Source organism: Rhinolophus sinicus, linkage group LG03 (genome assembly GCF_036562045.2).
Source record: "Rhinolophus sinicus isolate RSC01 linkage group LG03, ASM3656204v1, whole genome shotgun sequence".
In the NCBI taxonomy this organism is placed as follows: Eukaryota; Metazoa; Chordata; class Mammalia; order Chiroptera; family Rhinolophidae; genus Rhinolophus; species Rhinolophus sinicus.
The window spans coordinates 178,764,162-178,779,448 of NC_133753.1; the positions used below are offsets into that span (position 1 = coordinate 178,764,162).

The 15,287-nt window shown below is 44.9% G+C and overlaps 1 protein-coding gene across 3 annotated transcripts in view; it reads right to left on the reverse strand.

The window, feature by feature from the left end:
- Positions 1-15,287, reverse strand: part of PDZD2 (PDZ domain containing 2) — a 331,805-nt gene that overhangs the window by 166,242 nt on the left and 150,276 nt on the right. Inside the window, exon 1 of one of the 3 annotated variants that reach the window (XM_019737275.2) lies at positions 13,084-13,890. The exons of the other annotated variants lie outside the window; for them this stretch is intronic. The gene's annotated coding sequence lies outside the window, so the exon portion shown is untranslated. Of the gene's footprint in view, positions 1-13,083; positions 13,891-15,287 lie in introns of those variants that run through there. 3 annotated transcript variants of the gene reach the window in all.

Genomic DNA, 15,287 nt, shown 5'->3' on the forward strand with positions numbered 1-15,287 from the left:
GCTACATTCTGAGTTTTCCAGAACATATCCTCTTCACTTCCATTTAAGTTATTTGGATAAAGTTCTTATCTTGTTCCAATTTTAAATGGTCTTTAAAAGTCTTGTTTACAATGAAATCCAACACTTGTTACTGTGAGGTCAGATGCACAGGAATATTACCAGACTTTTTTTAACTTTTTTTTTTTTTTTTTTACTACTACTTCCTCAGTTGACCTCTATAAGCATCCAAAACCAGTACTGACTAAGGTCCTTTCAGGCTAATGTGTGTTCCCTAAATAATACTTTGATGTTCAAAATAAAATAATTGTGAGATCCTCTCACAGTATCAGAGAATTTATAAAGACTTAAACATCCTCATTCTTGACAACATTTTTTTTTGGTGGGGGGGCAGTGAATTATATTTGGGCATGAGATAAACTGTATAACTTCATTTCCCACATTTTCTCCCATCTGCCGTTTTCCCTCAGCAGGCCACCGTGGCAAAGTGGTACAGAATCATAAGTGGACTTTCTCAGGGTAGAGTTGGGGGACTTCAGAGGAATCTAACATGTTGGGTCTAGAGGACCCAGAAACAGGCTTCTCTCCCACAGAACAGATGGGTGCTGCCACATGAGCCAGGCTGGGAGGGTCACTGGCTTTCTGTCTTGTCTTTTCCCTTCTGCTTTTAAAAACAAATTTATGCAGCTGTGGTATGATCCCGTTAAGGATGGCAGCAGAGTACCTGCCTCAGGGAGACTCCTCCCAGATCCTGTCCCACCTTCTGAAGGGGGTGAGATCCACCCTCTCTCAGCCCTGAGAAGCACCACTCGCCACCCACAAGACTGAGCTCAGCTCTCCTGCTGCTAGAAGGCACTGCCAGCAGCAAAAGCAGCCAGAGAGGGTTGTGTGTAAGAAATAGGGAGAATTTTCTGGAATATTCTGAAGGGCCTAAATACCTCGGGAGCTTCACTGAGCCCCTGCCTATCACTTATATCAGTGACTGAAGTAGAAAGAACAATGGACAATGCTCCAAGCTGTAAAAGAGGCTCACTGCAGCCCTTAAATTTCAGTTCAAAGAGGACAGAGAGGAGGAGGAGGAAAAAAGGTGATAATGATGATGAATCTACATCAACACTGTGATTTATAATAAGAAATATATGTATTTGGTCTTTGCCTACTGTTCCTGGCACAGAGCTCCTAAGCCCTTGTAATTTTCCATGTAAGAGCCATAGGACATCTTTCCTTATAATATTTAGTTCCAGAAAAAACTCCAGAGCAAAACAGGTGAAATGGGTATTTTTTGTTATTCATAACAAGTCCTTCCAATCACATCTTAGTTTATGGTAATGTGGTGACTTTGGAAAGTCCTTAAGGATGGGGGCTGGTTGGCAGGTGACCCAGGCACAATTAGAGGGTGGAACTTTCAATCCCACCGCTGACGTCCAGGGAGGGTAGAGGGGCTAGAGATTGAGTCCAATCACCAAGAGCCCATGATCTAATCAATCATGCCTCCACAAAAGCCCAGAAGGATGGGGTTGGTGAACATGTGGAGATGCTATACTTCTTCCCCTACACTTTGCCCTATGCATCTGCCATCTGAGTTGTAGCCTTTCATAATAAACCAGTTATCTAGTAAGTAAACTGTTTTCCTGAGTTCTGTCAGCAGCTCTAGCAAATTAATCCAACTTGATTAACCCTATTAATTAATAGGAGGGGTTGTGGGAAGCTCCTATGTATAGCCAGTTGGTCAGAAGCACGGGTGACAACTTGGACTACTTTTGATTGGCATTTGAAGTGTGTGTGTGTGTGGGGGGGGGGGACAGTCTTGTGGGACAGAGCCCTTAACTTGTTGGACCTCGATCTCTGTCCACATAGTGTCTGAACTGAATTAGTATTATTTTGTGTGGGGAAATCTCCACCCCCCGCCCTCCCCACACATTTGGTGACCAGAAGTGCCAGAACTGAAGTAGCATTCAGAGAGTATTGTGCATAATGTAAATGAAAACAATAAACAGAGTTTTTCTTTACAGCAGTGACAGTGAGTCATGAAAGAGAGGAAAACCCAAAGGGCAGGAACTGAGGGAATGTTGCTGGAATTTGGCTGCACTCCGAAAAGCGACCTCCAGGGCAGCGTCCAGATTCTCACCCGTAGACTTGAGAAGGTTATGTCCAAAAGTAACACACAGACCCAGCACTGCGGAAGTTTGATAGTTACAACATGAAAGATGGGAATTGGCCTCATTCTCCCTGGGTGTTTCTCCATTGAGAAAACTGACCTTTTACCCAAGCCTCGTTTTATGTCTGAGGAAATCATTCAGGGAAGTTTACAGTTGACAAAGCACATTGAAGAAGCAGCAAACCCGGTCTAGGGGCCCGGGAGCTAAATTTCACTAAGGGCTTCTGTGCACGGCACTGTGATGAACACTCTATGTGCAATATCTCGGTCCCAGCCACTAACCTATGAAGGAGGGATGCACCTTATCCCCATTTTACAGTTGAAGTAAGCAAGGCAGAGAAGCTAACTGTCCCGAGTCATTTATAGCAAGTATGTGGGCCTGCTGGGTTTGGAACATCACTACTTTACTAACAAGGTTTATATGTGGAGTCAGACAGAACTGAGAATATGATATATCCCCTTATACTAGCTAAGTAATTCTGGGTATGTCACAGCCCTTCTGAGCCTCAGTTTCCAGATCTGCAAAATGGGCATAACACGCAGCTCTCTGGGTGTGAGATCCTTTAGTTAAAGCCCCTAGCACAAAATCTCACAAATAACAGGCATTCAGTAAAGATACTATCTCCCCTTCTCTTTCCCTAATCTTCCTGAACCTGCATCTTACAGGTTTTTTATCACACCCCCCACCCTCGATTTGTACATGAAAGAATGTAACATTGGAGGAAGGAACATGAATTAATGACATTTACCTTATCACATGAAGTGAAGACCTCAGTCAGTCGGCTTTGCTTCTATTTCTTATGGGAAGGCTTTTTATTACTCATTTTAAACCAACTTTGCGTTGTGAATTAGTGGAGCCAAAGGTTTCTGTGTTGTAGGGAACACTTATCGTCTGGTCCTGGAGCTAAATGGACTCATCGGCAAATGCCCTCCAGGGAAACTCTGCAAGTCGCCCAGACCTGACTTGATCACACTTCTGCAGATGAGGACTGAGAGTCTGGCTCCAATAACCACAGGACGTAGACAACTAACTCACCCAGCGCAACCCCAACACCTCATACACCCACATAAACCATTGCTCCAGAGTTTAAAGTCAGTGAAGAGAGATGCTTAAGAGGGGCTGTGGGTTGGTCCAGATAATTCCCCCAATGGTCTACACCAGGGTGGGGGGGCGGGGGCAGGGGCGGTACGTCGGAGCTTGGGTTAGAATTCACCGGCTGCATCCTATTAGGCTCTTTTATGAGCTCAGAGCAGCACTATCTGGTTTGCATTTGCAACACAGAGGGAAGCAAGAGGAGCAGCAGAGAGGCTTTCTCAAGGATACCACGTGGAGGTCAGTTTCACCAGAAAGTACCTATGAGATGACCAAGCAATGTGACCGTAGGGAGATAGGAAAAGGACCCCTAGGCGGAGAGTCAGGGCACCACGCACGTTCTGGCATGATCCATACCACCTACCTACCACCTGTGCTGCAGATCAAAGCACTGAACCTCTCCTCCTCAGTGGCACCTTAAAATGATGAACCTGGATTAGATACACTCCAAGATTCTTTCCAGTTTGAAAATTCTATTATTATTTCAATTCTTTATGAAACCTCTTTGCGAATCTTTATGAACTCTGAAAAAACATTAATGCGCATACCTAGCATAATGTGCTGCCTGTAACTGACACTTGGTAATTGTTTACTGCATGAATGATAGAACCGATGTTGAAAAGGATACAAATAAAGGTTATTTTAAAAAAATCAAGTCACAGGTATATCATACCCACATATACAAGGTCTGACAATTAAGTTCACAAACTTGTTGCAACGATGTTTCTAACCTTTTTTGATATCAGAGGGATTATTCATTATGAATTTGTACCAATAGGACAAACAGTTAACCAAGTTTACTATTTGGAAGTGCTGAAAATGTTGCGTGAAAAAGTTAGAGAAAACGACCTGTACTTTTCGCCAACTATTCATGGCTCTTGCATCACGACAATGCACCAGCTCACATGGCACTGTCTGTGAGGGAGTTTTTAGCCAGTCAACAAATAACTGTATTGGAACACCCTCCCTACTCACCTGATCTGGCCCCCAGTGACTTCTTTCTCTACCCGAAGATAAAGGAAATATTGAAAAGAAGACATTTTGATGACATTCAGGACATCGAGGGTAATATTACGACTGCTCTGAAGTCCATTCTAGAAGAAGAGTTCCAAAATTGGTTTGAAGGCTGGAGTAGGAGCTGGTGTCAGTGCATAGCTTCCCAAGGGTAGTGCTTCTAAGGTGACCATCGTGATATTCACCAATGAGGTATGTAGCACTTTTTCTAGGATGAGTTCGCAAACTTAATTGTGAGACCTTGTGTACCACATACATTCAGGCACTCCTATATATATGTATGTTATAATTTCACCTCATGGGTTGCCAATTGCTATGACCTCTGTATACAAAACAGTATACAGGCATACCTCGTTTACTGCACTTTACAGATACTGCATTTTTTACAAAGTGAAGGCAAGAGCCTCCACCAGCAAAAAGATTACGACCTGCTGAAGGCTCAGATGATGCTTAGCAATAAACTGTTTTTTAATTAAAAAGTTAAGCCATGTACATTTTTTTCTTTAGACATAACGCTATTGCACATTATGTCTAGAGTATAGTGTAACTATAGACCAGAGTATAGTGTAAACCTAATTTTTATATGCACTGGGAAACCCCAAAATTCATGTGATTCACTTTATAGAGATATTCACTTTACTGAGGTGGTCTGGAACCAAACCTGCAGCATCTCTGAGGCACGCCTGTACTAGACATTATAGGGAGAATAAGCCACACCCCTGCCCCCTGGGACTAGTAATCTAATAGAAAAGAATACTAATATACAAGAATAATCTAATACACAAGAATAAGATGACAACTCTTGGACAGGACAAGATACAATTCAAATTCAGATGCACTAAAGTAAACATAACTGGCACTGTAGAGCCAGACACGACAATCAAGCTTTTATATGAGAAAGAGATGGACACACACGACACCATCCAGGGTCCCAGCAGGAAACAGAAGGCACACTCAAAATGGTTGAGGCAGGAGGAGGCACCCTGGGTGAACAGTGGCTGGGAAACTATTGCTTCCTCTAGGTCTGAAGGGAAAGGGGAAGAAGCAGTGTGAGCTGGAGCCACGAAAGTGAGCTGCCCATCCAGCGCTTAGAAGAAATCAGCCATCGATAAAATCTTAGTTAAGTTTTGAGGGGACGATTGTGAGGGGGATAAACACCCCAACACTGTCTCCTGCCTTCTGATCTGCCTATGCCTCCCATTGGCTGAGCCCAACCAGAAACAGGACAAAGAGAGGCCAGATATTGTAGTTCATAGAAGGAAACCTCTTGGTACAGAGAAGAGAATGAATTGGGGAAGAGGGATGAGGAAGGAGAAAACACACACGCACACTTATAAATTATACAAACATACGCATACACATTTGAGATATATTTGGGGCACGTATGTCTTTAACTTTTCAAAACAGATGATTTCTTCTACTAAAGGGTTGCACCATAGGATTAATCTAAATTTAAATATCAAGGTCTTCCAGCATATCCCAGCTATAACTCAACTGATAAAGGCGGAAACTTCTTTAATTGTAAGTAACTTCTACATAATGCTTATGTTGCCCGAGACATGGTGTATTCGTTTACGTAGGACCTAACGAGTGAAATTGCGAAGACACCCTGCTAGCCAGACAAAATTGTCTCCTAACAGTTTTCCTTAATCCTCTATCCCCACCAGCCCAATTTCCAAAGATAAAACAAACTCTGAAGTTTGCACACTAACATGTTTTTCCATTTATATTTTCTATCAGTTGACAATTAAAACAAGAATCTCAGAGGTCAGCCAAAAGTCTTAAATAACAAATGAAAGAGTCAGATATATAATCTCTGGACTCAAAAGTGCAAAGCGACACGTTATAGGAAACCACCTGGAAAACGGCACTTGGCAGGCGACGTTTCAGGGATGCAGGTTTCAAACGGCAACTCCTTGCCAATTATGCTCAACTTAACAGGGACCCTTGGGAAAAGCTCCAAAAGTAGTAAAGCCTCTACAATGCAATCCACTTTTATGTAGAGTTCTACTGATGGCACCGGGAACCTGGATCTGGGTGGGGATCAGGATGGCATCTAAGGATGGCGGAGCCAGGAGAAGGAAGACGAGGGTTAAAAAGTGTCTCACGGTCACCTCCCAATTAGTGACCACATATCTGAGGTTTCTCCGGACAGTCCCCATCTCAGCTATTCTAGCCCATACTACTTACATGTCCAATCCTGGGGAAAGAGTTACACAAATTATGGTCCTTTGACTCTATGGGGAAATATGCTGCCATTAAAATTAATGAGTCTGTAATGACATGAAAAATTCTTATGTTTATTCATTCACAGTAATGTTTGAATCCCTACTGCATACTACAGATGGCGTACTGGTGTTCAGGCTATGATAAATTATATAGCACATATATTCCATAGCACAGAATGGGCTCCAGAACCAGGCTGCCAGCATTTAAATCTTGGCCCCACCACTGGAAAGACAGGCAACCTTGAGCTGTTTCCCTGAATACTATCTCCATTATAAAGCAGGGATAATAATAGCACCTTCTTCATAGGATCATTGTGAGGACAAGATGAGCTCATAAGTGTCAAGCTGATAACATACCCGGCACGTAGTAAGTGCTCAATAAATCTTAGCTCTATGACAGTATGAAGTGCTCATCCTTACAGCCTGGATTTAGTAAGAAATACAGCTACAAACAGGAAAATGATGGTATACTGCTAAGTGCAACTAAGCGCGGGCTTCCCTTCAGGCTAACATTTTAATGGGAATGGAAGAGATCAGAAGGGCCTCCCATTCATAAAAGTAAAGAGAGTGTGTCATTGCCACGTGAGTCAGACTGGGGAAAACAGGGATGGACAGTCTACTTTTTCCTGCATTCCAGTCTTCCTGACACCACTGAGCACTTCTGGTGTTAATTTCATTCAAATCTTCCCCAAGTCTGGGATGCACAAAGACAAAGCATGGACGATAAAGTGTGCAGGTAGACTGGCCAGCTTCCATGATCACAGGAGTGTGTGGAAACTAGTGCCAGGCTTTTCACAAGCTGGAATGCACGAGGTTCCTTCATTGCCTTATCATTGAAGAGCAGTCTTCACTTCTGTGACGGCCCCGGAATGTTCTCTCACTGGGATCAGCTAGCAATCTCCAAAGCAAGGTTTCTTCTTCCCAGCCCCCCAAATGTCTCAATAGTTATTCCTACCTTTGAAGTTGGAAGAGAGAATACAATTACTTTCATCTGCCTGGAAAACAGGCAGAGTAGACAGGAATCGTACTTGCAATCACAACGAGGAATCAGGCTACTCTGATCAGGGGAGCCCATGATCTGCCCTAACCTTTTGGTGATGAGATGATGCATAACTAAATATCCACCTGTATAAGTCTGGTAGCAAATGATACCAAACTCTGATTCAAAATGGCTTGAACAGGGAGGAAATTAACCATTTCACATGATGGGAAGTGCAGAGGAAGGGTGGGGCTCAAGCCATGCTTCTCAGGGACTCGCTGGGATCTGCTCTTTCCTGCATGCTGGCTGCCTCCTAAGGCTGGAGGCAAGATGCTGATAGCATTTCTGGACAGTAACGGGCCAAGGAAGCAACAGGGTTATTTATTTTTTGTGTCTTTTTCTCAGTAATGAGCAAACCTTCCCTAGAAGCTCTGCAAGAAACTTTGCTTCACACCTCATTGCCCAGACTTGGCTCACACACTTTCCTACCCTTGTCTCTGGGGTGTGGAGTGGAGGTACTGCGAACCAAATGGCTAATCATCTCAGAGAACAGATGCCTCTGGGTCCACATGACCGCTGAAGCACCTAATGGGCTTCTGGTGAGGACCAAAGAAGGAAATGAACGTGAATATATTTCAAAGAAGTTAATGTGCTATACAGTTATTCTCATAGATAGAATTCTGATAAGCGTTAGCACCAAACACATTTAGAAATGCCTCTGCCTGATATTCCACACATACAAAGAAGCACAATTAATGACCGGATGGAGAAGAGGCTAACATGCCTAGTATAAATGCCCCATAACCATTCTACTCACAGCCTGGGACATTGGTAACGACTACTGCTGAGATGACAGTACAACATGGCCCATTTGCATTTCTGTCCCCAGTGGGCACTTGCAAGCGTAAAAATACAAAAGTGAGAGTTGAGAGGAGGGTTCCAGGGCAGAGTTGGGGGCATCAGGCAGAGTGACTTAGTCACCAATAACCATGAAGGACTGAAGTGAGAGTAAAGGAATTGTTTTAAGTGTGGGGGAGGGGGTTCACTCAATTCAAGAAAAAAAGAACGGAACAATGACTGCAACAACATTTTGGAAGCTGGAAAGTGGTCAAACCAGTGGTCACTGACTTAGCAGATGAGAGAAAGCTGCACAGCAGTGCGGGAAGTTTGGAAGCAGGCTGGGGTTCATGCCACAGACCTTCAGAAAGCCTCTGGAATTGGGGGCACCAGCCACTGAGGGGGTAGGGGGGCCCAAAAGCAGGAGGGCTGGCTGAGAGTCTGTGCCTGAAGCTTTCAGACCCCTGTATCCCCTCCTCTCTCATTCCCAGCTCCTGAGTGGCTGCCCGCCTTCTATAACGTGTCTGCTCTGCTGAATTAGACACCATGTGTAGCTGAGAGACAGTTACTGCTTTAAAACAGGGGAATAACAGAAAGTCTCCATACCAAATGTAGACTCCTGGTCTCCTTCCCGCATCTGGCTATGAGAATGCCACACCGATTCCCCTCAGTGTGGGGGATTTCTCTTCCCCTGGTCAGCTTCTTCTGCGAGGAAAGACCTTCCGCCAACAAGTGGCAGTCCTCCCCTAAAACTGTTCAGCATGCTAGTCCTACAGCAGAGGTGCTCAGGGCCAGCCACACATCTGAATGACCTGGGGAGGTTTTCATAATCATTATTACCGGGGCCCTAGCAAGATCATGCATCATTCAATGACTAGGTAAATATGTATGGAAGGTTCCCTGTGTGCCAGGCATTGCTGTGGATTCTGAAACACTGTTCTAGATGTGGTTCTTGGTAAGGAGGCGCTAACTATTTCTGGATACAAGCCCCATGCAGGCATGCAGACCTTCCTGTTAGCTTTTCAGTGATCAGTTCAGGATTATCAGGCATTTGAGGAAAGCCTTTAAAATGCAAGATTTGAAATAAAAAACAATTAGAAGAAGAAAAAAAAACTAAGAAGAAACCAGAGGAAAAGAAACCATGCAGGGAGTAAAGGAATGCTTCAAAGAAGCTGTCATTGAGATCCACAGAGAGTTAAAAAGCTTTTCATCCATAAAATGAGAACAGGAGGTTATAAAAAGAAAATTTCAGAGATTTTTTTAAAGAGCTCTTGGAAATTAGGAATTTGAGAGTAGACATAAAAATTCGGTGTATGAGTTGGACGATAAAATTAAATGAAATTTACCCGGAAGTACAATTTTATTTTTTTTTAAATGAGATAGAAAACAGAAAAGTAAAAACATTCGAGATTGAATCCATGAAGCCCCCTTTCTAATTTAATAGGTGTTGTGGAAGAGAAGAGGAATGACTATTTTTTTTTAATTCCAGAAAACTGTTCAGAACTGAAGAGCACAAGTTTCCAGATTGAGAAGGTCCATTGAAAGCCAAGTAAAATGGATAAAAAAAGACTCAGTGTTATAATGAGAGAGAGAAAGGACATTACAAAGAACAAGGAGAAAATCCTAAAAACTTTCAGAGAGGGGAAATAATTATATTCAAAGCATCAGGAATTAGAATGACATCAGACATCTCGACAGCAATATTGAACCTGGAAGTGCAGTGCTTTCCGAATTCTGAAGAAAAAGGATTTCCAACGTAGAGTTCATACCCCAACAAACTATCAAACTTGGAAGATCCCCCAAAATATTATCTCCCATGTATTCTCTCAGGAACTTCTGGAAGATGTATTTTACCAGAGAGAGAGAGGAAACAAAGAAAGAGGATTCAGAAGTCGGGTCTAGAAAGCAGGGGCTGCCACATGAGGAAGAGGCACACCACGTCCAGTATGACGCTGAGCGGAGAGACCAGGATGATGGCCATGCAGTAGGCCTCAAGAGCTGCAAATCCAGAGAGGAGCAGGAGGCCAGAGGGCTTGGTGAGCGAGAAGAACCAGGTGGAGGAATACGTACTCGCTGTCTAGACATACTACGAAGATTTGCAAGTGGTTGACTCTGGGGCACAGGAGCTCAGGTGGGTGAGGGGTGGAGCGAGTGACTTCTGCTCCTAGTTATAAGCCTTGTGGAAATATTTGACTTTTTAAATTTTGTACCTCCTATGTATAGTTTTGATAAAGAAGGAAAGGGGGCTCAGGCTCTGAATCAGATTCCAGAATGAGAACCCAAACAAGGACCAGGAAGAGGTTCCCGAGTAGTGTCCTGGGGAACCGTCTTCTAGAAGGAAGCAAAGGTACTTGGTGAGCCCTTCTTCAGAGTTGCTGAAGAAGGCAGGGCTGATTTGCCACAACATAGGTGGACCTGCAGGGTATTATGCTAAGCGAAGTCAGACTGAGAAGGACAAATTCCATGTGATCTCACTTATAGGTGGAATCTAAAGAACAAAATAAAACAAACAAACAAAACAGAAACAAGCTTATAGATACAGAGAACAAACTGATGGTCACCAGATGGGAGGGGTGGGGGGGATGGGTGAAAAGGATTAAATCCAACTGTCAAGAGGGAAGGGGGGAGGGGCGATGGCAGAAGAAGGTAAAAGAGGTCAAATATATGGTGATGGAAGGAGAATGAACTCTGGGGTGGTGAACACACACAATGTGATATATAGATGATGTATTACAGAATTGTACGCTGGAAACCTATGTAATTTTACTAACCATTTGTCACACCACTAAATTTAATTTATAAAAAAAGAGAAACGTCCTTAAGTGGAAAGGAAAAAGAAGTATAACTGCCAGTTATAAAAATAGTCATGGGGATGTGAAGTACAGCATAGGGAATATACTCGATCCTGTCATAATAAGTATGTATGGTGCCAGATGGGTACTAAACTTATCCTGGCCATCACTTTGTAAGGTAAATATCTACTCACTATGGTGTACACCTAAAACTAATATAATATTGTGTGCCAAATAATTAAAAATAAGTTTAAAAAAGAGCAGGGCTGAGCATGTGGCAGAGCAGGTGAGAGGAGAACTTGATGTCCCAGGAAACAGGCCAGAATGGGGTCACTTTCCCTTCAAGGAAACAGTTCCTAATTGTGACCTGCGTGGAGTTACAGAGATCACTGGAACAGAGGATTAAAGGAAGGGCTGTGCCAGGTGTGGTCAGGCAATTTATGGTGTGAGACGGTAAGCAGAAAGGCAGTTTTGGGAAACTTTGCTGCTCTTTCCACTGTCTTCCTTACACTCTAGATTAGGAAGAGGTTGACTGTACCTCCTCAGTTACGCCCAGCAGTGCAAGCTCACAGAGCTCAAGGCTAAAAGAGCCCCAGCAAGCCTCAAATCCTGAGTCCAAGTGGGTTTCCCCAGTCACTTTCCCTGGTACAGCCTATTTGTTTCTTCTGTGTGTGGCCCAGTCTGAGAACTTTTTTCTTTCCTTGGGAACCTGACACAGACCTTTTCCAAAGCACACCCTACCCATGAGTCCTCAAGGCTGCACCCTAGGGACAGTGGGTTTGACAAGAGATCCTGAAAGCAATTAACTGTGGGTGGGTCCTGTACAGTTTCAACTTCATTAACATCTGGGGGGGGGTAGAGGGAGAGAGGGAGGGAGGGAAAGAGAGAGAGAGAGAGAGAGAGAGAGAGAGAGAGAGAGAATCTACAGGTCAATGAGTATTTTATGGCTGGAGCAACAATTGGGGGTAGGGCTATCCTCTTGTACCTTACTTTTCAATTAATCTGCAAAATGAATTTAGAAGCGCAAAGTCTGAAAGTACTATATTTTATGTATATTTAAAGATGCTTCTGTATTACAGTTTATGCCATCCCTCTTATGACATCAAACTCAGCCTGACCTATTTTCATAAAAAGTGTTTACTGTTTACAATCGCAGGATCTTTTCTCCAAGAAACGGTTCCCAAGATGACAGCTGGAGTTATGTCCTCCTTACCCCCACGGCATGAGACATAAGTGACTTAATTTCACTCCTAGCATTTACAAACTGCCTCCTAGAGAGTAGCAACATGATAGAAAATGTCATTCTCTTTCCAAACTTCCTTCATCTTTAAAATCTTTGATTTGTGGCTACTACAAACAAAACATTTTGTGAATCAGTGTTGGGGAGTCCTCCAAGCAGACTGTTTAGGAGTGTGAGGCAAAGATGCGTCCCCAAAGGCGATCATGACCTCGCGAGAGGGTCAGAAACTCTTCCAGCTGGTAGAAGACACAGCTTTGCTCTACCCCAGATTCGTTCCCCTGCTAGGGAGAGTGAGAGGAACAGGGGAAGGGCAGTGTAGCAGACGCCAGCGTTGCTGGAACCGCGCGCCCCCACCCCCATTCCCTCCTTGGGCTTCCACCGCACCTCTAATACAAGGTATACTCTTAAAGAACCCTGGGTCTGGGGCCCATCCCGACTTGTCCCTTGTGTCCCCCTTCCCAGGGCTCCCCCACCCCGCGCATCACACACACTCAGGGCGCCTCCTTCCGTCTAGTACTTGACAAACCAGTTCCAGTTCGGTTACTCCTCCCAAGGAGCACAAACCATCTCTAAACACGCAGATCCAGTCAAAAACAAGACACCCAAGTGATCTGCGAGATTACAGCGGGGCCCTTTGGAGGCTGCTGCCTTTCTCTGAGGCTGTGGCTCAATTTCCTCAATCTGCACCCCAACCCAGATGGGATGGGGGAAGCCGGAGGGTTTTGTTTCTTCAGCAGATTCCTACCTCCAGTTTTGAAGTCACCTTCGGGGGTCTCCTCTCCGGTGCCTTCGGCGGAGTCTCGGTCGGTCGGGAGCAGCTGGGGTAATCCTCGCGATCGGGGCGGGGCTCCGCACCCCCGGGGCGATCCTGGTCCTAGTCACCTGCTGGCCGCCGGCGGGGTGCGGAAGGGCTGCTCAGAGCGGGCCCCCCGCCTTGGACACGGCCCCACCGCGCGCCTCTCGACTGCCCTTCTGGAACATGGTTCCTGCAGGAGTTCCCGAAGGCTCCTCTCGGTCCGCTACATGTCTCCCTCCTCCCTCCTGCAGCCCCGGTAGGGGAGGTTATGAAAAGACTGTAATGGAATCCCAGCGCGGCTCGTCACTCCCCTGCTCACTTGTCAAAACTCCACAGCATTCCAGAACCCCTTCCCTGGTCACTCCCCTCGCAGGGAAAAGGAAACCGTCTCGGGGAGGGTCTCGGGGAGTTGGCTGATGCAGACACCTTGTTTACACCAAGTGCTAAGGAGCTTCCAGAGGTACCTGGGAGCAAGTTTGAAGGAGAAAACGTTCTATCCTGATACCCTCGCCGGGTCCCAAGTTCTCCCTCGAGCCGCCGCAAGAAGCTCCACCTCCCCAACTTCGATTCATTTCATAACTGCTCCGTTTCATAACCAGCAGCAGCATGGGCTCTTACTGGGGGTGGGGGGAGCCCAAACGAGAATCACAATCATCACACCGGGCAGGATGTCAGGAAACTTTCCAGAAATCTCCAGTCAGATTCTTTCTGCTGGAGTAACCAAATGTACCACTGCTGAATTACAATCGCCGGTGACTGCACAACTGAAGCATTTCCTTTATACCTTCTCCTGCTCCTGCGCCCCTCCCGTCTTCTGGGGGTTCAGTCAACAAGTCCTCCCCGGGAGAGGCATGAATGGGCTTGGGCCGTGCAGCCATCTCTCCAGCTGCAAACTGATGAGGAAGCCCGACCCATGAGGCTGAATTGTTTACATCACACCCACTGAGGGCTTCCTGTCTTAAATTAATGGGAAGACAAATAAGACAGGAAAAGAGTGTTTGCTTTTCTTAAAGCTGGGGTGGGGGGCAGGCAGAGAGAGGAGGTATCACCCCACCTTGCATTGAATGATGAGGTTGCTTTTCAAAACTTCAATCGTGTTTTATTCCATTTTCCTACTTTAACACTTGCTGAAAAGTAAAAGCATTCTATGCCAAACCTCAAACTATTAAGGGACTTCTGCTCAAAACACATTTTCACCTGGCTTGGAGAGGGATCTAGGTTGGAGCTCCCAGGGGGAACTAGAGGTGGGGTTGAATGGGACAAAGCTCAGCATAAACTGAAGCCCTGCGCCTCTGGGGACCTGCAGATAAGCACACACACTCACACCACTCTTTGGGGTTCATACCAGAATCTTGCCTTGTCCTATCCCCCACCCCTATGCCTCTAAAGCTATGGTTCTCCTTCTGGGCATCCAGCAGCCCCTGAAAGTAAATCAGCTTTGCCAGGGACATAGCTGGTGAAATTCAAAGCAATTAATTATAAAGAAGAAGGCAAAAGAAGATATCAGTTCCCAGTATCATTATTGCCACTGGAATGGGTACTTCAAGCCTGGAAGGGGCCAACCCATGTCAAGACCAGTCTAGGCATCTACCCTCTCTCAGAAGCAGCCCACAGAGCACACGGCAAATAATCATCATAGTTACCAGTCCTGGAATTACCCAAGTTGCTTCATTCAGATTGGCACGAGAGCAAACTGGGAAACAGGCAGTAATGCCAGGTGGTGACATTCCTCCTTTGGAAGTACTGGAAGGAAACCAGACCCCAGGATAAAGTGTATCTCAAGGAGGTGTAAGTATTGCAACCAACACTGACAAGTAGACTTTAGAAGAACACTTCATGTGCCCAGTGAGAACAAGCTTTGCAAGCCAATCCTCAAAATACTGCAATTCCTGGAGCAAAGCAAGTTAGGCTGAGGATTTTAGAAAAAGCCAAGCGTATCAGAACTTTCTAATAAAAAAGTCTGCCTTACAAATATTATAAGGGTCTCAGTGAATGCTAGCTCCTCCCCACTTCCCTTTTCCCTCTCTTCTGCCATGAGGTGGTAGTCTTGGTAGATTCATTAACATACTTTTATGAGGCATTTGGGCATTTGATAACTTTTATGGGAGTTAAGTTCAAATTGGATAATTTTCTAATAATAATTTCAGAAGTGC